The sequence below is a fragment of the Lissotriton helveticus genome, chromosome 2_2 (genome assembly GCF_964261635.1).
Source record: "Lissotriton helveticus chromosome 2_2, aLisHel1.1, whole genome shotgun sequence".
Taxonomy (NCBI): Eukaryota; Metazoa; Chordata; class Amphibia; order Caudata; family Salamandridae; genus Lissotriton; species Lissotriton helveticus.
The window spans coordinates 370,890,253-370,913,990 of NC_136060.1; the positions used below are offsets into that span (position 1 = coordinate 370,890,253).

Here is a 23,738-nt window from a genome sequence, read left to right on the forward strand (position 1 = left end):
AACCAAACTCCCTGTGAGTGCCACGCCTGCGTCCCGGGCAGCAGGAGTGGCACTCACAGGGAGTTTGGTTCATACCTATGGTACATCCGGGGCAGTAGGTGTGTTCTCCGCTAAGGACCAAAATGCCCCCACCCTCCTGGAATGTGAGGGGAGACACCCTGGACAGCAGACTGAAGGCTCTAATGCTGGGTGTAGGTCCCTCATGGTGGTGTGTGGAATACTTGGGGTAAGGGACGTTTGTTTTACCAGTTTGGGTTCTTGTTGAGAAATTGTGAGGGGATCCCTCTCTGGACGTCGGACCCTTGCGCCCTATCAGATAGAGTAGTGGGGCTGACGGGCAGTGGCATCACTATTGTGCATGCAGAGTAATGCAGGATGGGCCCGTCTGTAATTCCACCGCTGTCACCTGGGGAAAAAGTTTAGAAAAGCTGTAGAGAGGGTGGGGGTTTGGGCCCACGGAAGGACTCACTGCACAGCACCCACCCCCCTTCAGTGCACGGCGGCATCTTCTGCTTGGAGCTGAACCATAGACGAGGTGTTATACTAAATGCAGCCTGGCCTGTACCATGCAGGGGCCTTGTGTGAAGGTTACCTGGGTCCAGTGTGAGATTCCTGACTTGTACTGTAAAGGCCGTCCTTAAGTTTTGTCACTGATTCCCCCCACCCAATGCTTCTGTCCTGACTCATACCATATGCGGTGTAGTACTGCTGTCCAGTACTTCTGACTGCTGAAAGATGCGTGTACTGTAGCATGCTGTGTGTCTGTTCGTGGTCTCCCTCCTGGTATGTTATGGGGGTCATTTAGAATGCTGGAATGGTGGCTTGAACGGCAATGAGGACGGACGCCTAGGTCCGTTACCTCCGCAAACCCCAAGGGATATATCAGCGAATTTAACAGGGTAGCGAGCTCAGTCCACAGCCAAAAAGATCTGCAAAGACGTCGGAACACCTGGGGCACACGCTAGAACCACGGAACCCCCACCCAGCAAGAAACTGGATGAACTGACCAGCTTTCTCTCACAGAGGGGGAGACGGGGAGAAGAGTCGGCAAAATGGCGCCTGTGTCCAACAGAAGAGTGCCATAGGAGCGGTTGGTGCACGGAGAAGCTGTGAGGGCACTCAGAAAGAACCGCGAGGCGGACCCACTGATCCCCAAACCCTCCGGTTAGACCCCATGCCAAGTAAGTGCCGTGTGAGCGCATAACGAAGCGGGGGCTGCACAGAGAACGAGGCACACAATATCGAAACCAGGTAGAAAGCGAAACCGCTGATGGGGGCCGCCATTTTCAGCCAAGGCCGCACCCCGAACTCCCCAACCGACAACGGCGCAAAGGGAACCACAGAATAACTACTGTCGCTGCAGGGAGGACAAAGGAGAAAGAAAACCTCCAAACGGGGACCGCTGTGATACCCTGTATGTAACGGCCATACTAGCGCAGAATGGGTAAGGGGAGCGGACGGCACAGTGAACACGGCGCAGCCTGAACATCCTGAAACCGAAAGCTCCCTGCTGGGGGCCGCCATTTTGGGCCTCGTCCTTCGGCGTGGAAAAGAGCAGGCTTCCGCCGAAAAGCCAGTGGGGGCCATAGAGATATCAAGAGGAGCGTTCAGAGGCGCACAAGAAGCGCGGTCGAGGCTCCCATTGTAGCCGGCACCAGCCATCGCCAGCAAAATAGCCGCCGAAGCGAGCCAAAAGGAAACGAAATTAAGGTCCCGTGTAGGGGTCCAACATCTTGACAGAGTGACCAGAAAGCCAGTGTAAGCCACCTAAGTGCCACCGGGTCTCTATTCTCTAGCCCGCCAACGCCAACCAGCACAAATAAGCCCCAACGATCGTCACCCTGGGCCGATAAGTGCAGGTGTAGGAGGAGGCACAAGACAATCAGACCACAAACCAACAGCCATACTACCTGAGACAACAGGGTCTGGAGGGGTGCAAATATACAAATCTAACAGCGGGCACAAGCAACACAAGAGGATATACAAGTGCCGCAACAGACCCCACCCACACAACAAACACAGAAGAGCGCGAACAGAGGGAAACAAGGCGGAAGGTAGTGGCCAACTAGCGCGGAGACCACTCTCTGGCCATACAGCGCGACCAACAACCATACTCACCGTGAATAATCAAACCACAAGCAACGAGCTCACGGGCCTACCCCCATTCCAAAGTTCTGCCATAGTGAATCAAGGCTGCTTGTGCTGTCAAAGCGTCAAGGCGTTCTCAGACACCGTACACACTGATCACAACCCACAAAGGGGTAGACCATCAACCTCGTTGCCACCCCAAAGCAAGCACTGGACATCAACAACTAAACAGGGTCAAACAACAGAGGCAGTGCAGATAAGCCTCTCAAATTGACCACCTTCCCGGAGAGTGAAGGGGCACTGCAATAAGGAGTGGCGTCTCAAGTGCGGAGCTGGCAGGAGCAAAGACCAGGACAAGGTCCATCCGAGAGCCAAGTAGGTACAGACTAGACCACCAAACCTCAGGTAGGGAGCACACAGAATCAAGGAGGAGAACCAACTAACCCCCTACCCACACAGCAGAAAGAAGGTAGCCTAGATAGCTACCTAACTAGAAGAGGCTTCACAACAATGGCAGGACAAGAGGGCAAACTCTCCAGCGAGAGCAAGAAGTACAGAAAAGACCCACCTGACTCACCACTAAAGCAAAGGAATGAGATAACTCTGGACATGATCCTAAAAAAAATTAACGAAGGTAATGACTTGGCCAAATCAACTAAACAAACAAACAATAGACAATATGCAACTAGAACTGGCAGCCATAAGGGCAGACCAACAGAAAACGAACAGCAGGATAGACGTTGCAGAAAAGCGTATTAGAGACATAGAAGACGACAATGCACAAGCAAACAAATATCTGCAAGCCATCACCAAGACCTCCAACACTGTTCAAAAGCAACTAGCAGAACAGGACGACCGCACTAGAAGAGGGAACATATGATTACTTGGAATTCCCGAGGGGGAAGAAGACAAACCTGGATCCTGCATAACCCTCATAGAAGAACTAATACCACTACTGACAGGAAGCAAGTTTAACAGGCAATTCGAAGTAGACAAGGCGTACAGGGTGCCAGCAGTTAAACCGCCACAAGGCCGCGGTCCACGACCAATATTCTGCAAGCCCCCAAGATCAAACTAAATGGAGGCAATCTTTGCGGTGGCACAGAAAAACCCGAACCGAAGATGGAATGGCAACAAAATAATAATCACGCAGTACTTCTCAAAGCAAACAGTGGAGACCAGGAAGGGATTCCTACCGCTAAGAGAAAGAATGCGGAAAGATAACGTCACATTCAGCTTTGCGGGTCCTGCAAGACTGAGAATCACAGACAAGTGGCGAACATTGGTGTTTGATGACCCGAACGAACTGAGAAGATACCTCCAAGGCCCACCTCCAGAAGATATGCAAGCCCAAAGCCCAGGTGGGGCAAAAAGGAGAGCACCTCTGGACAACACGGAGGATGGGGGATGCTGAGGACAACCAACGCAGCAGAGACTGCACAATGGGGAGACGGACGTGGTCTAAGCTAACTGATCTACCTCAAGATGCAACATCTACTTCAACCATACATAAGCTCAGCGAGGAACCGCGGACAAAGGGAATGGCGACATAGCAGGAACACTCATATATCCTTTATGTTGAATCAAGCTACCCGGTCTTACTACCAAGCGGGGTCTCGGGGGGGCTAGAGGAATCTCTAATAGCCATAAACTGAGATACAGAAGTGACACTTTTAATGAGGGTTTGGACGGAGCTCACCACAATCCTCGGGGGGGAGGGAACTTTTGCTGTCGCAGGCCCAGTTAGCAAGCATTTTGGGGCGGGGGCTGGCAGGGAGGGGGGCCAGGGGGGATGGAGGGGGTCTCCGAGTACAGCTCTTTTTGTTTTCTATGCTTACCTTCTTTCATTTTTCCTTCTCTTCCCCTATCTTCTCCTTATTCAGGGACAGATACAAACGACCACTAAGTCATCCAGCACGACCAAGCATGCACCATTGGGAGGCAAATGTTAAGATTGGGCTGGGACCGGAGACAGGGCAGGTAAACACATACAAGGGTACCTCACTAAAGAGCGATACTCATGTTAAGGAATGACACAGGCAATGCAAAACCAACTTCTTGCAAACATGAAGGTAGTTTCGTTCAATGTCAAAGGGCTCAACCACCCCGTCAAGAGAAGGAAAGCGATAGAGTACCTAGCCAAGCTAAAGAGCGATGTGTGCGTGCTCCAAGAAACTAAACTGTCAGCTGAGGACGCACAGCGACTGAGGGCGAACTGGATAGGGCAATCGATATGCTCGCCAGCAGTACACAAAAAGAGAAGAGTCATTACACTGATAAACAAAAAAGCCAAACTAGCTATACATGAAAGTTACGCCGATGAGGAAGGGAGCATCCTAATAACCAGCCTCAAGAGGGGGGAGGAGATGTTCCACATTGCCAATATTTATGGGCTCAACACAGATGACAATGCATTCTGGGGAGATGTTGAGAACAGACTGAGTAAGTTACCCCAAGATGACCTCTTGATTGTGGCGCGGGGACCTCAACCAAGTACTAGACCAAGCCACAGACAGGCAGCCGCAAAGAATCAGCCACTGTTCTCAGGGGGAGAATACCCTGAAGAATCTATGCACCAAGCTCCAACTTAGAGACCCCTGGAGACTTCAGCACCCAGACGCCAGGGATTACACCTTCTACTCCCACCCACATAACTCATACAGCGGGATTGACTACATCCTAATGTCAGCCTCACACACACACACCTTATTGATAAAACTGAAATCGCCCCAAGATCAATATCAGACCACTCACATATCAGTCTAACACTTAGTGGGCGGCATACTGAGCACATAAGCAGCAGGTGGAGATTCAACAGAGACATCCTCAAAAACCCCGAAATAGAAGAGACCATAAAAGACTACCTAGAGTTCAATGGTAACCCAGGCACGGATAGAGGCACCCTTTGGGACGCCATGAAAGCCACAGTCAGGGGCAAAATACTCACCATCAAATCCAGAATGAACAAAGAAAGAAATAAAAAAGTATTAGCACTCAAAGGGCAGATTAAAGAGCTAGAAATGAGCCATAGCTCCAATCTAACAGGCAGGAACACACTCACAGACCTAACTAGGAAGAAATACGAACTCAACAGGATCTTAAGTGAGAGGGCGGGCGCTTGGATAAACAAATACAAAGCAATAAACTTATGTACAGCGAACAAAGCAGGGAAAGCGCTGGCCTCATACCTTAAAAGCAAACAGAGGCAGCACACAATTGCAGCAATAACAGACACCAACAAGAATTCTCAAACGTCAAACAAAGAAATCCTCAAGGTCTTTAAAGACTTTTATGAGGGCCTTTACAGGGAGGACAAAAGCCTTAAAGCGGACGGGGGAGCCAGTTTCCTAAACAAGCTTACCCTACCCGCGCTGACGGACCTACAAAGAGCATCCCTAGAACAAGACATAACGGGAGCAGGGATAGAAAGAGCAGTAGCGGCCCTCAAAGATAACAAAGCCCTGGGACCGGACGGGTACACAGCAGGGTTTTATAAGCACTTGCGCCACCTAATCAAGCCCACAATGGAAAAGGTCTTCATGCACTGTATCCAAAAGGGGAAAATGACTAACTCAATGGCAGAGGCCAACATAATAGTCATCCCAAAAGAGGGCAAAGATCCGCAACACCCACAAAACTACCGTCCCATTTCCCTAATTAACGTTGACTGCAAGATCTAAGCAAAGTTCCTAGCGGTGAGACATAACGCGCAGCTCCCAAATCTAATCCATTACTCTCAGGTGGGCTTCCTCAAAAACAGGATGTCCCAGGATAATACGAGACTCTTATGCCACTTAATAAACCACGCCTCCACTAATAATGTCCCAGCAGTCATGATCGCACTCGACGCAGAGAAGGCTTTTGACAAAGTGTCGTGGCCCTTCCTCGACCAATGCATACAAAAGTTCGGGCTGGGAAGGAACTATAGAAGGATGGTGAGGGCGCTCTATAACGAACCCAAAGCCCGCATGGTAGTCAACGGGGGCACCTCGGAGCCGCTCACCCTGGGAAGAAGTACGAGACATGGTTGTCCACTCTCCCTAGCTCTTTTCCTACTCGCCCTGGAACCACTACTTTCCATGATCTGGAATAACAAGGAAATAAAGGGATTCCCAAACATGGGGAATAAGGTTAAGCTAGCTGCATATGCGGATGACACACTCATTACAACAGAGAACCCGGGCCCCTCGATAGCAGCCCTAATGACCACCATTGAGGAGTACGCACAGGTAGCGGGCTACAAACTTAACAGGGACAAGTCTGAATGCAAACCTCTAAATATGCACACAACTAGGGCAGTCCTAGGGGACTCAGGGTTGGCTTGGCAGAAAAAAATCCTGAAATATCTTGGTCTTTACTTCGGGAGGGACCTTAAATCAACACTCAACTACAGCGAAAAAATAATACTAAACAAGCTGAAAGAGAAATTAGACTCATGGTCACCAAAATTTATCGTCTGGTGGGGCAGGGTGGAACAATAAAAATGATGCTAACACCCATGGTTAACTACCTGCTCAGCATGCTCCCACTCGTAACCACAGGGGAGTTCCACAAAAAATTGGATATTCTTATAAATAAATTCCTCTGGAGAGGCAAGAAACCCAGAATAAGCCTACAGAAACCACGACTACACAACCTTAGGAGGTCTCAACCTCACCAACTTCAAGATACTCCAAACAGCATGCCTAGCCAAACAAGGGATACACTGGCTCGCGCCAGAGCAAGTGTACACGCCGGTATGGCTGACGCTAGAGAAGCAATCCTAAAGGGCCTCGGCCCCTTAGCCCTGCTCACACCCAACAAACACCCCGAGGCCAACAACACCATACTCAAAAACACCAAGAACACGCTCCTCAAAGTCGACAAAAGAATGGAGAGTAGCATTATAAACACAAGATGGGAATCCATTTGGTTCAACACTAAAATAAAATGCAAAGACAAGATACTTAACATTAACTCCTGGTAGGAACGAGGCATCTCCACTCCCAACCAACTAGAAAGCCTTAGTACCCCGCTCACATTCGACACCCTAAAACATTTGCACAACTTACCAGACATTGAATTCTATAGCTTTCTAAGAATAATGGCGGCGATCACGAGAGCAGATCATAACAAGGAGGTCCCACCGATTCTGCAATACATGACGAAGCTAAACAAAGTTGGCCACCAAACGTCGCACCTATACAAACTCCTGTGCCCAGTAACAAAGAGACTAAACGCCAAAACACTAGAATACTGGGAAACCCTACAAACTATACAGTTCAGCCAGAAGGAAAAGCCTCGCCTCCGGTCATCAGCGACCAAAAATAAAGTCACCCCAACCTTAGCACAAACTAAATACTGACTCCTCCACAAAGCGTACTGGACCCCATCCCGCCTAGCAGCTGTCTGACTACGTGATAACGACTTATGCTGGAACTGCCACAAACAAAAAGGAGATTTGGCGCACCTTATCTTCTACTGCCCCAAAGTGAAGACATTCTGGGGTAAAATAAGAGACTTCATAAACAGCATAATGGGGCACTCATTACAACTAGACTTCTTAGGGATAGCCGCCGCCTTATGGTCCCGGAAATTCAGTCCAAAAACGACAGCGATTTGATTGACCTTCTGCTCACGGCGGCTGTTAAAACCACCCTAACGAACTGGAAAGACACAGGGAAAGCATCCTTCAAGAGCTGATTCAACTGGATCACCTTCCTAAGGGAGGCGGACAACATAACCTCTAAACACTCACCCAACTCCACCACAAAAGGTGAGATGTGGTACTCCCTAGACAACTACCTGAGCTCCCACAAACCGCCTTAGGCAGGTCTACTGGGCTCGGTACCCTCACATCCAGCCTCCTCACATCGCAAACTCGGGAAGTTTTGGCGGCTAACTACCGCGCGACCCATCCGCTCCTCTTTTCCTTTCTCTCCTTTCCCACTTTTGTTTCCTTTCCTCGAGGGCAATGCATAAGACCACCAATGACAGCATACGCCAAGATCGGGTTTACTTAGCTATTTCTGTACATGCCACCATTATGTCAACGATATGCCTACAGTAACCCCATTGGCGTACGATGACACCAGTATTGCCTTCACTATATCTGTATTGTATATCTATACTGTATGTATAAAATTTCTCCTAATAAAATCTTTTGAAATAAAAAAATTAAATAAAAAAATGCTGGAATCTGGGGTCCAGTGCTCCTCTTTGGAGCGGGGACGAGGCAGGGTGGTCAGCCAGGTAGCATTGACAGACAGAAAGAGCAGGACAGGCAGACATGTGCTCACACCGCATACAGGAATATGTGTGTGGGGGGGCAGGGGGTGGACTGTGGTTGCCTACAAAGCCTTGTAAATTGAGGTGCGGGTGGGACAGGAGCGCCTAGGAGACCGAACATTCTATAGCCACTTCTCACTGCTGATTAGGAAGCTCCATGGGAGCGTGAACTTCATTGCTGTCCACGACTTTCATCCTTCCGAGGCAGATAATATACGTACTTGCACCGGTCAAGTTGGACAACTGCATCCGTTATTTAAGCACCAAGGCAAAAAGCAATTCTATGCGTGTTACCTCGTCTTCGCTGTACCATTTTTTTTAATGTTTTCCTGATACTTTTTCACGTTTGTGCTTGGCTGTGAGACAATGCAGTTTGTTTTTAAATTTGAAAACTAAAACCGTTCCGACATGAGCCCAGTCGGAGCTGGTCATGGGTAATGTGAGACTAATAGTATGGCTATTGAGATGACTATATCAAAAAGTCACGTTTCCCATATCTCCAGCAACCTAATATTTGGGCACGCATTGCGCATTTAACATGTGGAGCGGCAGTTACAAGATATGCAAGATATTAAAGTTCCAAATCGCTGCACATCAGAAAACACCACAAGTCTGCCAGCATCCCCCTGTCTTCCCCGTGCGCCTCTCAGCTCCGTGGCTGCTTCAGGGTTGTACTGAAGAATTTTATCTGCTTGTTAAAATTAACAAGCAGATAAGAAAAGCCTTCATGACAGCCGCAAACCAAGCCATGCTGTCCGGAGGGGCAGTCTGAAAAACGGACAGGGTGGCACCCAAAAACACTCCTTTCCTTTGGGAAGCCAGAGTTTACCATAAACGCTGAAGCTACCAAATGGAAAAGAGGGGGGGCTTAGAGTCCCGTTTACAAAACTTGTATTTACAAGATCTATCGCAGAGGCGGAGCAGGGCTCTGCCCTGCCACGCCCTGGCGAGACCTAAAAGGAGCCACTTATCTAGCCCCACTGTTTAACTTTTGCTACTCCCTGGGTAAGACTCCACCTTCCTGGTCTGGAAGTTTTCTAATCCCTCTTTACCAAAAGGGCTCTAGTACACCCCTTGGGTAATTACCGGTAAATAGCCCTATTAGATGCGGCGGGGAAAATATTTGCACGTACTATCCTCGATCAACTTACGGAACGGGTGATGGAGCAGAAGGTCCTCCCTATAGAACAAGCAGGTTTTAGAAAAAATCATTCTACCCTAGATAATATCTCCATGATGAAACTAATTGGAGGAGAAATATAAAATTTCTCGTAGGTCAAACATATATATGGCTTTCACCGATTTTTCAATGGCCTTCAATAAGATAGATCGACATTGCTATGGAGAAAATTGCAGAAAATGGTTCTTGCTTCTCCCATACTTTCCTTAATTACAGCACTACATTCTCTAAGTTGGTACCAATATTAATGGAAGGAAATCAAGGTTTATCAGATGTAATCCCTGCAGAAAATGGTTTGAAACAAGGTTGCTTGTTAGCACCATTGTTATTTTCGTTATATAAAGCAAATTTACCAGATTGCTTCCCTCAGTTAGTGGGAGCTGCACCAAAGATAATGCAGACGTTATAGTAGTGATGGACCTAACCACTATTGGGCTGAATAGAACGCGGACATCACTACAGAATTACACGGTGGCCCATTTTCTAAAGATAAACTTATCAAAAAGTAAAATCTTGACCATGAAATGTAATAAAAGTAGAAAATAAAGTAATTTTGAGTGGCAAATTTGTCCTGAAAAGCTGGAGGTGGTAGGTTCATATCTTTATTTAGGGAAACAAATAGCCGGTAGTACGAAGAAGAAACTTCAAATTGAACATAGTTCCTGTAAAGCAGCATCCCACGCTAATTCTTTGCGCATTTTCGATAGTGCCATGGGCAGACAGCATTTTTCACATCTATTGATGGGTTTCAAAGCAAAAATCCCTCCAACCCTGCTCTATGCCATTGAATCCATCCCTGTTAAGGACTGGAGCTTTTTAGATAGGATTGAAGGTCAGATTTTACGTAAACTTTGCAATTTTAACACGTTAGTTCCATCACCTGCTATTAGGTTGGAATTTGGCTTAATAAGCTTCTATATCCAAGGTTTATCCAGGGTTTTACGCTGTGCACATCAGTGAAAAACAGCGAGCCTGATTCATTAAGAGATTTCATGTGTCAAGAAATCTTCTGCAATATAGCTGGAACTACTCCTTCTATCGTGATTTCTCATTGGCACTAAAACTCTTGTGTACAGGAAGAATCAGTGGTTACTCTCCCACCATTAGAACTATCTTTTTTTTTAAACTTTAAGTGGCAAGATTAGCTATAATGGAGATTTTAAAAATTTAGTAAGTCTAAAGAGACACTAGAGATAATAGCCCGGAGAAACTCACTGAGAATCTCACAGAAATATCTTTTCTGGAATTTAGAACATGGGACTAGACGACTGCTCACTCTATGCAGTATGAATCTTTTACCTTTAAATGACTTAACAGCAAACTGCTCCAAGAATTTGAATTTTTTTTAAATGTTTAATTTCTGCAACCCGAGCATGCAGACTCTGGATCATGTCTTGTTTGTCTGTCCAGCATTGGTTTTGAGTCGCTTCGCCCGATGTTTTTACAAAATGGGGTTAGAAATGTAACATTTGCCTGTGATTTTCTCAATTGCCCGAAGAATGAAGCAGTCCGTGTAAAACTATTCAATTATTTTAAGGAGTTTTCTGTTAGTGGCAACCTAAATCTACACCTTGATATTCCACATGACTCAGAAGTGGTCAACTTCTCAGCAGACTTAGCAGCATGCCAGCTGCTCCACCTGGTCCATGGTTCCACCCACTCTGCTGGCCACCTACTTGATCCAGTTTTTTCCAACCTTCCACGTCCCTCTGTCTCAAACCCCATTCCGCTATGTTGGTCTGACCATTATCTGATCCCTAGGACGCTTTCCGGGGTAGAGCCCTCTTGAAAGTCACCTCAGAAACTCTCACTCGCCACCTCTGGAACAAATTACATTTTGGGCATCTTAGTACCATCTTTTCATCGAGTATGCCCAGCTGGCCGGATGATCCAGATACTGCCAGTGAAGTTCTATCTGACTGGCTTAGGCATCCTTTGGAGGACTTAGTCCTGGCCGAACAATCCAAGTGTCGGAGCACTAAGTCTAACCTATGGTATAATAATAATAATAATAATAATATTCTTTCCAATATGCGTAAAACATGCAAGCGGATGGAGCGGGAGTGGAGGTGAGACTTCAACCCTATCTTGAAGGGCTGCTATCAAGCAGCCATCAAGAAATATCATAGGGCTGTTCAGAAGGCACGGGCTGCCCATTTTGCTGATGAGATCAGAAACAGCCATAATCCCTCCAATATTATTTTTTCCATCATTAAAAATCTTTAAAACGTGAGGGCTCCTGTGACGTCTGCCTTCAAGTCAGATGAACATTGTGAAGACCGTGCCACCTTTTTTGTAAATAAGTGGGATAACATCTATAAGACTGTCCCTCAGGTGGATATGGGCTCCGATTCTAGGGGACCTTCCCCCTCCGCCCATATAATAGCCACCTTTCCCCAAATCACTGAAGAAGCACTTTGTGTACTCTGCAAGAAGGTTAAATCAGGCTCCCCAACTGACCCCATTAAGCCTGAAAATCTAATGAGACTGTTACCTGTGCTTCTTACACCCCTGGGCCAGGTTATTAACATGTCCTGGTCTATGGCTATAGTTCCCATGTCATGGAAGCAGGCTAGGGTAATGCCTCTATTAAAGAAGCCCACCCTTGATCCAGCAAAACCGGTGAACTTTCGCCCTATCTCCCTGCTGCCTTGGACCTCCAAGATCTCCCAAGCTTATGTTAACTTCATTTTGTCAGGCTATCTGGAGGAAAATAATATACTGGACTTCTCCCAGTGTGGCTTCCGCCCGGGATTCAGCACAGAGTCGGCCCTCCTAGCTGCGACCGAACACCTGAGAGCAGCACTGGATGAGGGACGTACCTCGGCACTGATCCTACTGGATCTCAGTGCCGCATTTGATACGGTCTCTCACCAGATTCTGATATGGAGACTGAAAGAGGCTGGCATCGTGGGCCTTGCCCTGGATTGGTTTACCTCCTTCCTTTCGGAAATGTTCTTTCAGGTGTCAGGCCCCCTTTCACAGGAGTACCGCAGGGCTCTGCGTTAAGTCCAACGCTTTTAAATCTGTGTGTCCAGTCCCCAGCCGCGATAGCCAAGAGGAGAGGGCTGACGATTGTATCATATGCTGATGACACCCAATTAGTTGTCGGCCTCTCCAATGACTGTCTGAATGATGCTGCTAAGTTTCGGAGCGGTCTTGCAGATGTTGCAGGGTGGATGATTGCCAACTGTCTCCAGCTCAATGCCAGTAAGTCGGAGGTCTTGCTGGTAGGGAAAGATCCTGAGCTATGGAGTGAACAGCGGTGACCCACCACCCTGGGCCCTGCACCCACACCAAATAGGTGGTGAAAAAACTTGGTGTCTGGGTCGACTCAGCGCTTAGTTTCCAAACCCAAACTAAGCAGGTGGTGGCAACATGCTTTGGTATTCTGCGCAGTCTCAAATCTCTTCTGGGCTTTTTTGACCCCTCCATCCGACAGATGATTGTCCAGGCATCTGTGCTGTTGAGACTGGACTACGCCAGCTCGCTCTACCTGGGAGCCAACAAGACAGAGATTTCGAGACTGCAGAGAGTCCAAAATGTGGCCGACAGAACTCTTCTTGCTATGCCCAGACGCTGCTCCACCTCCAGTGCCATTCGTCAGTTACACTGGTTACCGGTAGAGAGCCGGTGGAGTTCAAGTCGCTCTGCTTTGCGTTCAATATCTTGAATTCCTTCACCCCTGGTATCCTAGCGGTCCTGCTCTCTGCCTACACTCCCACTCATCATCCTCGCTCAGCAGGCCAACACCTGGTATCTATCTCGCGAGTGAGGAGGGCTCGTGCCGGAGGGCGCTCTTTCCGCACGCTGGCAGCTAAGCTCTGGAATGGCCTCCCTGTACACATCAGGAGTGTGGATAACTATTTGGCATTTCGAAAAGCATTAAAGACGCATCTTTTCCCCTCACATTAGGTTTTCTGTAGTCGGTGCCCTTCTGTCTGCCACTATGGCGCTTAACGGCCCACAGGCCTTCTTTCTTTCTCTCTCTCTCTCTCAATATGTTGGGCTTGTGCTGTCAGCTGCTATCATTGCTCTTCGCGCCAAGATGCCCCTTTGCTGGGGCAGCTATGCGCTCTACAAGACTTCTTAATATAACATAACATGTATTAAAACATTTTTTTTAGATATTCTTTTTAAATGGGCTGTTAACCCCAGTGTCTGTCACCCTTGCATGGGGTATTAATACTTTTCTCCTTTTTTTAGATTGTATTTTGTACATTTATTGGCTGCTATCTATTGCTTTTTGCACAATTTGGATATTTTGTGTTTGTCTCCCACTATTTCTCCGGTTTTGAATTTCAATTGAAACAGGATATTGAATTGAGTTTTAGACATGAACTGGCTACTACTGAATTGTCTTCTGCACAGGCTAGGATATGCCCTGTAACAGTTTTTTAGGTCTCGCCTGCCGATGCGCTTGCGCATTCGAGCTGGAGAGAGATATAGGGGCTTATCCAGAGTTTAACCAAAGTGGCGATTTGATGCAGTGCACGTGCGCTTTTAGGTCAATGCGCAAGCGCAATGAGTTAAAATGCGCGTGCACAGCATTAAATCGCCAGCCATCTGTTCCCCAGCTTGGTGCCACCAGCAGCTCTTCCCGCTCCGCTCCGCCCCCTGCTGCATCAAAGCGTGCGCTCTGACTCAGCCATTTCTCCTCCCCTTTCAGTTTCACGGCCGCCAGGCCGTGTCTCCTGTTTTTAGGTCTCGGCCTATTCCATTCCGCAGGAATGGATAGGACGAGTCTATTGTGGTGAAATTAAAAACTTTGTTTAAAAACTGTTGAAATCATAATGTATGACATCAATCTACTTCTAAAATAGCACTCTTGAACAGCAGGCCGCTGGAGCATGTGAAGGAATCCTGCGCATGTTTATGGCAGCTTTAGAACATGCAATCCATGTATGACACCGGCCCAGATCACGTTCACCAGTGATCTTTCCCTCATGCGCATACTTGTAAAATATTAATTCCTGGCACCTGCTTCACGTGCAAAATGCGTCAGTAAGGCCGCAATGGCTGCAAATTAAATCCCAGAAATGTTGTTTGTGACGGATGACATGTCCCAGATGTCAACACGCGCGGGCAGCTATATTTTGTATTTGATGCATGGACTTTAAAGCTATCCCGAAAAAACATGACTGCAGCATAATTTTTTCCTGTGATGCGCTTTGGTGTCGACGAGATATATCATTCCTCGACAGGGGCCTAATTTACGGTGGAATGAAGCGTCAGTCTCCCGTGCCGCGCTATTCATTCTGACATGTTGTGCTTGGCAGCGCGTGCCACGGTCCCTCCATGTGCACAGCCAGTGTTGTCGACCCATTGCAACCGGGCACTCTCTCTGCACATACCCCTCTGTAATCACACTCCGGGGGGTTGTGATGTCTGCAAGGAACGCGCAAATTATAAGATTCTATTTGACTGCAGTTAAGATAAAGCTCTGAGCTCATTATAAACGCATTTTACTGGAAAAGTGGTAAATTGGGCAGCCTTAAACTAATGGCACGGAGACGTGCTCGCTGCGATTTACGAGCAGTTACAGGAAATACGCGCCATTAATATTCAAGCAATGCAGGAACGTTTGCCCTACAGTAAGGCTCACTCCAAATGTGTACATAAGGAAGAGCTTCAGTGAGCTTTTTGGGAGAGTAGTTCATGCAATTCAATCATTACCATGTCTATAAGCATTTTTTAAAGAAATATAAATGACAAAAATTCGTCCATTGGCTTTTTTCAGGAAAGTTTTCTGAATAAAAGCCGAGCCGCCTGCCTCCGAGAGCTTCACACAAAACCATCAGTTGCTTCCCCAGCGCACTCTGCCTCACTTCTCCGCCCCCTAATTACACTTCTTTCACGGCCGCGAGGCTGTACTTCAAAAGGATCCTCATCCGCTCATCTCTGCCCCCCACCCTCGCCTCCACTTCTCATCTCCCCTCTCATTCATCCCCTCACCCCACAAATCTGCTCTTGTTTTAGGACTTGTGCCCCGACTCTACATCTCCGCTCACATTTGTGGAAGGGAATCTGTGAGGTGTTTAAAAACTGTTGAAATCATAATGTGTGACATCAATCTACTTCTAAAATAGCACTCTTGAACAGCAGGCTGCTGGAGCATGTGAAGGAATCCTGCGCATGTTTATGGCAGCTTTAGAACATCCAATCCATGTATGACACCGGCCCAGATCACGTTCACCAGTGATCTTTCCCTCATGCGCATACTTGTAAAATATTAATTCCTGGCACCTGCTTCACGTGCAAAATGCGCCAGTAAGGCCGCATGGCTGCAAATTAAATCCCAGAAATGTTGTTTGTGATGGATGACATCCCAGATCTCAACGCACGCGGGCTGTATTTTGTATTTGATGCATGGACTTTAAAGCTATCCCGAAAAAACATGACTGCAGCATCATTTTTTCCTGTCATGCTGCTTTGGTGTCGACTGGATAGTTTACACATAGGAAGGCATGTGTGTTCATGAAATGTTACGTATTCAGGAGTAAACTCCGCGTGTACACACAATAGACCCTCTTGTTTTCCTCACAAGCTTGAAGGCAATCTGCTTCCCCGCCCCCCTGGTGTTTATGGCTTTTCTCGCTCGCTAATGCGATGTTTTCCCCTCCCACCCTTCCTTTGATGTCCACCGCGCGTGGCCTCTTCCTGTCGCCTCTCCGTCCTTCACAGCCCCTCTCTGTCATGGAATCTCAAATTTGGGGACTACATCTTCAAAACAAGCCTGTTCATGTTGACACTTGCAATTAGAATCCTTTCTTTCCATTCATCCTTTCTTTCCTTCTTTTCTTTCCTTTCCTTTCCTTTCCTTTCCTTTCCTTCCATCCTTTCTTGCCTTCCTTTTCTTTCTTCCATTCCTTACTTCCTTCCCTCCATCCCTTTCATTCCTTTCTTTCCTTCCTCCTGCTTTCTTTCGTTCTTTCTTCCCCTCCACAGCATCACTCAGCGCCACCACAGCATCACTCAGCGCCACCACAGCGCCACCACAGCACCACTCAGCGCCACCACAGCACCACCACAGCACCACTCAGCAGCACCACTCAGCATCAACACAGCACCACTCAGCACCAACACAGCACCACTCAGCACCACCACCACAGCATCACTCAGCCAGACCACAGCATCACTCGGCGCCACCACAGCATCACTCGGCGCCACCACAGCATCACTCGGCGCCACCACAGCATCACTCGGCGCCACCACAGCATCACTGGTTCAAATATGTTCTTTCAATGTTTCAAGCTGTTTTCAAGCTTTCACGCTTTATTACAAATCCCAACAAGCATTGAAAATGCAATAGGTCTCGCAGCATTAGAGTTAGTGCTTTTAGAATTGTTTATGGGTTTTTTTTGTAAATCTTTAGCATTTTTGTTTCCTGTAGCCAATGCTAAAGAATTTCAAAAAAAAAAAGCCATAAACATTTTTAAAAGCTCTGAAATGCAGTCTGAAATGCTGGATATATATTCAGTACAGATACACTATATTGTTAATGAAGACATAGGATATAATATGTTGTACTGTATACACACAATTAGATGGGAACGTGCTGTGTGTGTCAGCGATTGAAAGAGACTGCACTCAGAGTTGCTGTGCGCATCAGCGAAAAGATTGCAGAGTAGACACGCAATACTTGTACTAAAGTGTTGTGCGATTGTACTGTAGGCACACAATTTAAAATCCAGCTAAACGCGTCAGCAGAGTTGCTGTGCGCGTCAGCGAGTGAGTCATAACCATATTCCTCGGGCAGCATACCTGTCTTACAGACTCTGCCCTAACCAAGCATCACTCACAGAAGGCAGTGCATCTGACGTCACTAAGGCCATCTACTGGCTACTGTGGAGGGCACTGTCGGACTTGAGTGCACCTGTTGGGTGGAGTTAAAAGACAAAAAGCGGAAGCAGTCAAAGTTGGAGAATGTATTAGGTCTCATACAGGAGTAACCCAAGACCGAATCCTTTCTCGTCAAAGTCATCGTCAGAACACAGGCATTCCAACAGCCACCCCAACCGGCCAAACGTCAGAACGCCATGCTGTAATAAGTAATAACATTCTCAACCGTCATCCCTGTGCCTCTTGTGACGCAGCACGAGATGGACAGGTGATTCATAAGTAAACACCATACACATATACAATAGCACCACACCCAAACAGAGCCTCTCTCAGTCTGGTAGTGTCCCCAGGGCCAGAAGGGTCTTCAACCCTTGCTGTCTCCCCTGGACATCATGCTTGGGGACTTTAGGGCTCTGATGCTAAAAAAATAAATATATAAATATTAAAGGATTTATGAAGTCACGTCACGTGCGGGCGCCCAGACTAGCAGTGTGTTTCAATAAAAGAGCCTGCGGCATGCTGAATTGGTTTCTATAGGTGGTCTTCATAATAATAGCTGACTGGCGTCCTCCCCCCATCCCCGCCTAAACCCAGAAGCCCCTCTTCATCCGCTAAGGAAGTGGTGACAAATGGCTGGGCGTCAGTGCGTGATAATGCGGCCCCAGCGGGAGCTGCCAGGGGTAGCGGCACGGCCCAGCCCTTGACCAGTGACCAGAACAAATACAGCACTTAATGGGCCGCAGTGAGGTGAGCGTGGCCGGGCTTCACCTTGGGAGCTCCTCTGGGGACGTGGGAGGGAAGAAAGGAGCGCACGCGGAGAAAGGCAGACAGTTGTCTACGAGAAGAAAATCGGGGAGAATGGGGAATGAAAGAGGCCGTAGGAAAACAGGAGGACAGGGGGTGACGCGGGAGAGTCTGGTAAAACCTGAGCCGAGCACCAAGAAGGGAGAATATACAAAGTGTACAGGAATAAAACTAAAAGAGAGAGAAGAGACGATGAATCGCAGAAAAAATGCAAGGGTAAGAGCAGGTGAGATGGCGGAGCAGGACCCTGAAGCGGAGTTCGGAGATAAGGAATAGTAGAGAAATGGACAGAGCGAAAGTGCGCGCAGAACGGGGTTGAAGTAACGAGGAAAGTACTAGGAAAATGTGTATGCAAAGAGGTGTGGGCGGAATTGAGAAGAAAAAGTAAAGCGATTGGATTGAGGCAGTAAGCAGAAACAAAGAGAGAATGACTGATGAATTAAGTGAGAGAAATGTGTGGAGAACAGATGAGCACGAAGAGAAGTGGGGGCGAGAGGGTAGAAAGAAAAGAGAAAGATGTGAGAGTAGGCGGGAGAAACGAGGAGCTAAGGAAACAGAGGTAAAGGGAGGCAAACGTGTGGGGAGACGAGGAAAGCAGACGTGGCAAATGTTGGAGAAAAGAAAGGAACAGGAGATGGGCATAGAAGGAGGTTCAGAGAGGGAATAGAAAGGAAGGGATAGAAGTAAGGGGCAAAGAGTGACAAGTGAGCAAGAAGAACAAGACGGAGGGAAGAGAGGGGAGGGGGGAGGAGAAATGCGACACGGCGGGAAGGGGCAGGCAGGATGACTCAGGGGAGGGGGCGGGACAGGAGGCGGTTGATCCTGGAGTGAATGAACCGAACAGCAACCCAGGAATCCGGTTCTCGGCTGTCAGACCGGAAGGGGACAAACCTCGCAGCTCCAAGCCCTCCCCCTCCCTTCACCATGTTTTCTGTAGTGTGTGAAACAAAGAAGCCAAGCAGTCAGTGTAGGACTGAACTCGGCTCCGAGCAAACCGCCACTCCTTGCAATCCATGTCAGCTTTAGCATTCAGCAGTTCAAATGCAGAAAATAACGTTGCAATCTGAAAAAACATGTTTGCATGCATCCGTTGTAAATAAACTAGGGGGAGGGGGCGGGAGGCGGAGAGTTGAGGCAGGCAGGCATGGGAGGAGAGGAGGAGGGGGGAGGAGAGTAGGGGAGGCACGGCCTAGCGGCCGTGCAATCAAGTAGTGAGGGGGCGGAGTTGTGGGAAGGCTGAGAGAGAGAGTAGGCGGCTGGGTGCATGTGCACGCGCTTTTAAGCTCAATGCACATGCGCATTGAGCTTAAAAGTCACGGGCACTGCAAGGAATCGCCACGATTCCTTGCAAGTTAGATAAAGTCTGGATGAGCCCCTATAGTCTCGCTTGCTCGATGCGCATGCGCATCGACAGGCGAGACCTAAAAAGAAGTTAATATTTCACTTCGGTTCTTGGATTTTCATCAGAATAAAAAACACTGAACATAATCTTCACAAAAGTTATTTACAAAAGTTTAAGCTATTGACATTACAAATTAAATAAATTATTTAAGTATTAATTATTTTAAAAAATTAAAAGCCATTGTTATTTGTAATATCAATACATCTAAGTCACGTAAATACAAAACATGTTGCATTACAAATGCTATAGGTGTCACATTTGCAAAAGTTATAACTACTGGCATTGTAAGTGACAAAGCTATTAACTTAGCTATTTTAAAAAACAACACATAAATAAAAAAAAGTCATTTATAAGACCAATAGCTCAAACTTTCCTAATGCGAGACCTGTTGCATTTCCAATGCTTGTTTCTTGCTGCTAATTTTAAACAGAACTCTCTGCCGAAGCTGGATTTTGGACTATATTTTCACATGAACTGGGTGCTAGTTATTGCTTTTGCACATCCTGGGTTACGCTTAGTTATACCAATCCTCTTGCTGATAATCCCAAACCCCATTTCCTACCAAAGTGGTAATGTGTTGCTGCCTAAATGTTTGATGCGTATTATCCTATACCTTCACGAAGCTGCTATTGTTTAATACGGTCCTAAACATACGTCACTTGTTATGGTAGAGGTCTTTTGGGCCTCTGTTTTTGACTAGGAGCTAAATGGTATTACTGTTGAAAACTTTAGTTATTCTGCCTATTAGGGCAAATGACAACATCTACTAATTCTAGGTAAGGGAAAATTTAGACCTGCTTAGTAGGTTTCGAAAATGTATGTTGGCCCAAGAAATAAGTTTTTCTTATGTTTTATTATATTTATGTAATAATTTGTATGCATTTTAATGTGGACCTCATAGGAGATCCAAATCTTTAATATTGAATTGAGTAGGACTTTATCTCTTTGGAAACCTTTACAATTCAGCTGAACACCTAATAAGGCACGCTTGCGATATAAATTCACTGTTTCACCCATTACTTTTCGTAATCTATTCTGAATCAGGGGCCAGTGTGTTTGAATCATAGAGCAACCCCATATTTTGTAGAGTAGTATACTCACCACCACCAGACAGTAGAGGGTATTCCATTCCTCGTCTTATGGAGTTGACCTGGAGTGCAATACGCCCGATGGAAATATTTAAACGTAATACGGTGCAGTTTCGCCGAAATGGCTGACAGCCTTGCGGCCATTGTGGCTTTCGGCCACTCAACATACTCCTTTCATTTATTTATTTATGATCTTGGAACTCCGAAGAGATCCACATAAAATTTTACTTTACATTTTCGAAACATTCAATTACAACTAGTATAAAATAGGAGAGATCGTATAAAACCAATTTTAAATATAAACATACTCAATTAAACTGGTTTCTTAAGCATATTACGGTCATTGGCCACAGCAAACTTGGCTCAGTTCGAAGTGAAGAGCCAGTTCCTGGCAAAAAAACATTCAATTACTGGATTGAATCAAAAGGTGTGTGCCGTTACTGATGCTGTACAACTTGCTATCATAGCCATCTGACTTGACCAAACCCCAACCTGAAATATTCAAGGGTTTCCAACTAAAGTATTGAATAGGCACATCAATACACTAATGGGCTCAGGCATTCTGGTCATTTTATTCAGAAAAACTGCGCCTTTCAGAGACAAGCTGATGCTCTGTCAAATTACTTGCCAAGAAAAAAACATCAGTGTATCTAAAATAAACAGATCATGCCATTTGTCCTCAAGCAGGTTTATCGGACACGGTGGATCAATAGACACAAACCTACCACAGAATATTTCGATTCAAATCTGGGTGGCATTGCCCTTAATACCGACATGATCTCTAGACAATTTAGATTTACAAAGCATATGGAGGTTACTTTTGGAATAACCTGAGGAGTAGGATTGTTATCACAGCACCGTGTAGATGTCTATCTTATGTGCTAGTCCTGAAATTGGACAAGTACTAGAGAACTGCTGAATTAACACTCTCACAGTCGGAAGTTTCGTTAGTTCTGAGCTATGTAATTAATATTTTTAATTTAACGAAATGGCAGAGGTACTGATAGCAAAGTTTGTTTCAGCATAAATTACAAAACGAAAAGTTCACGGCAATTGCTAGTGAATACCTCAGAGTTATGTTGAAATTAATAAGCTTGGAGTGAAGCAAGAAAAACAAAAATGTTAGTGCTCCGTTTAAGTACAAAATTTGTGAAAAGATTGCACAGACCTGACTGAACTACAAACAGAAGGTAGTCCTGGTTATTATTGAATAATACAACTTAGATTCTACTGGGGTTTTGTGGGTCCACATCCTTTAAAGCAAAAAATAAACCCAAGCAAGCGATATGCATTTATCCAAAGTACATTTTCTAGTGAGTCGATAGGACATAAGCTTTTTAAAAATAATAAATCTACCAATTAAAAGCACCAATGTGAAATGGGTTATAGCAAAATAGGTTATTTACACAGCCATTGCGTCAAAACTCATGCATAAAATGGAAAACACAGAGATGTGCATAGCCATAGCCCCTGCACAGTACTTCAAAGGGGTCTGTGACTATAAGAAAATCACTGCATTGAATTTCAAACTTTTCTTAGAATCTGAAAGAGACAAAGTCTTTCCTGGTTTAACATTTCACTTATTTTACTTGCGAAAAACTCTGAATGTATAGCGAAAACTTCTGAATGCCATGCCTCGAAATATTAAGTATTCTGTGTAACTTTCTAAAATGGTACCTACTTACAATTGGAAGGACAAGGAGGGAAGGTGCTTGTGCCCGTTATCACACGATTTTTTAAAATGTTCTTTAAGAAACCTGGCGTCCTGGTTCAACACGTTGACATTAGGATAGACCTCGTAACTTCTTTTACCAAATTAATTTCTTCAGATCACTTAGCGGGTCCGAGGTCCTATAGGGACAACTTCCGGAAGACAAAGAACAGAGACGGGAGCCAAAATATTGTTTCGGAGACTCCAACAGACAATCTACTTATGTCAAGCATGCAGCTTGACAAAAACATCGACCACAGTCCGACAATACTTTACTTGCAAGCCGAGTCTGAAAGTTCTTAACTTCTAGAACAGTCGAGTTAGGCTGGGCAATACCATCTCCCGAAAGTATCCAAGTCCCCTCAAGCAGAATCGCCGTGCCGACAGTAACAATGTAGAATTGTTCCAACTCCATCGGACTGAAGTGCCCGCTCACTCCCTCCCTACTCACACGAACTGCCGCCTGTGAACTCAACTTAGCCTAACGACCGTTGCTGTTGATCTTTAGACAGACGTCATTTGGCCGTAATTTTAGCTCTTCCGGGTAGCCTAACCACCAATCCCACGGTTGAACATATTGAGGGAGCCGTCTGTAAAATGAGAAGCCCCTCACCCAATCCTAGTGCGCAGCACATCATTCTGAAGCGCTGATTGGCTTTGGAGGCAGCGCGTACCTTCGTCCGAGGTGTCCGCCGTAGCGTCTTGTGTGTGTGTCATTCAGCAGTGTTGCCACATTGGGCTAGATCACGCACAATTGGGCTATATCCCCCCCAGTTGCGCGGTAAAATTTTGGTGTGTGCGGGCTGCTACATTTTGGGCTACTTTATAAATTATTTTGGGGCTATGTTTTACTTATTGTGCTAGAAATGTGTTAGTAATAGGATCAGTCTTTCATCTATTTTAATTGTTCGCCTTTCATGGCCACTGGCTGCTAGGGGAGTCGGGGACAGCAGAGATAAACATTAAAGGTATGTTCACAGGGAGAGAGACATGGCTTCTCCGTAATAAGGGAATTGGTTTGGGGGGTGGGTAGGGCGTGGTCTCCCTTGTTAACCCTTTCCATTACCTATGCTAATTTTCTGCACAATCAGCGAACCACTAGACTAAACCAGCCTGATAGAGTTAAGCTGCTGTGCATTCATCTTTTGACATACCAATTATTTCCAAATGAACAATTCCCGTCAAACGTTCTCAGAGAAAATCGTTCACCTTTCTAAATAGATGCATTTGTTACAGTGGTGCTCAGTTTCTGTTATCTGCAAAAAGGGAGAATTGTTGCACAAGCTAATCAACTTTTATCTGAGGAAAGAAGCTTAAAAGCTTACGAAATGTCTGTGTTGAAAATGGCTAAATGTG

The 23,738-nt window shown here is 46.3% G+C and overlaps 1 protein-coding gene across 4 annotated transcripts in view; it reads right to left on the reverse strand.

The window, feature by feature from the left end:
* The window catches only part of RGS12 (regulator of G protein signaling 12), a 760,012-nt gene extending 737,079 nt beyond the window's left edge, over positions 1-22,933 (reverse strand). For 2 of the 4 annotated variants that reach the window (XM_078678544.1, XM_078678543.1), the window contains exon 1: positions 22,357-22,903. The gene's annotated coding sequence lies outside the window, so the exon portion shown is untranslated. Of the gene's footprint in view, positions 1-22,352 lie in introns of all 4 variants that reach the window. The other 2 variants (XM_078678542.1, XM_078678541.1) reach the window with 2 other exon arrangements.
* Positions 22,934-23,738: the final 805 nt, after the last annotated feature.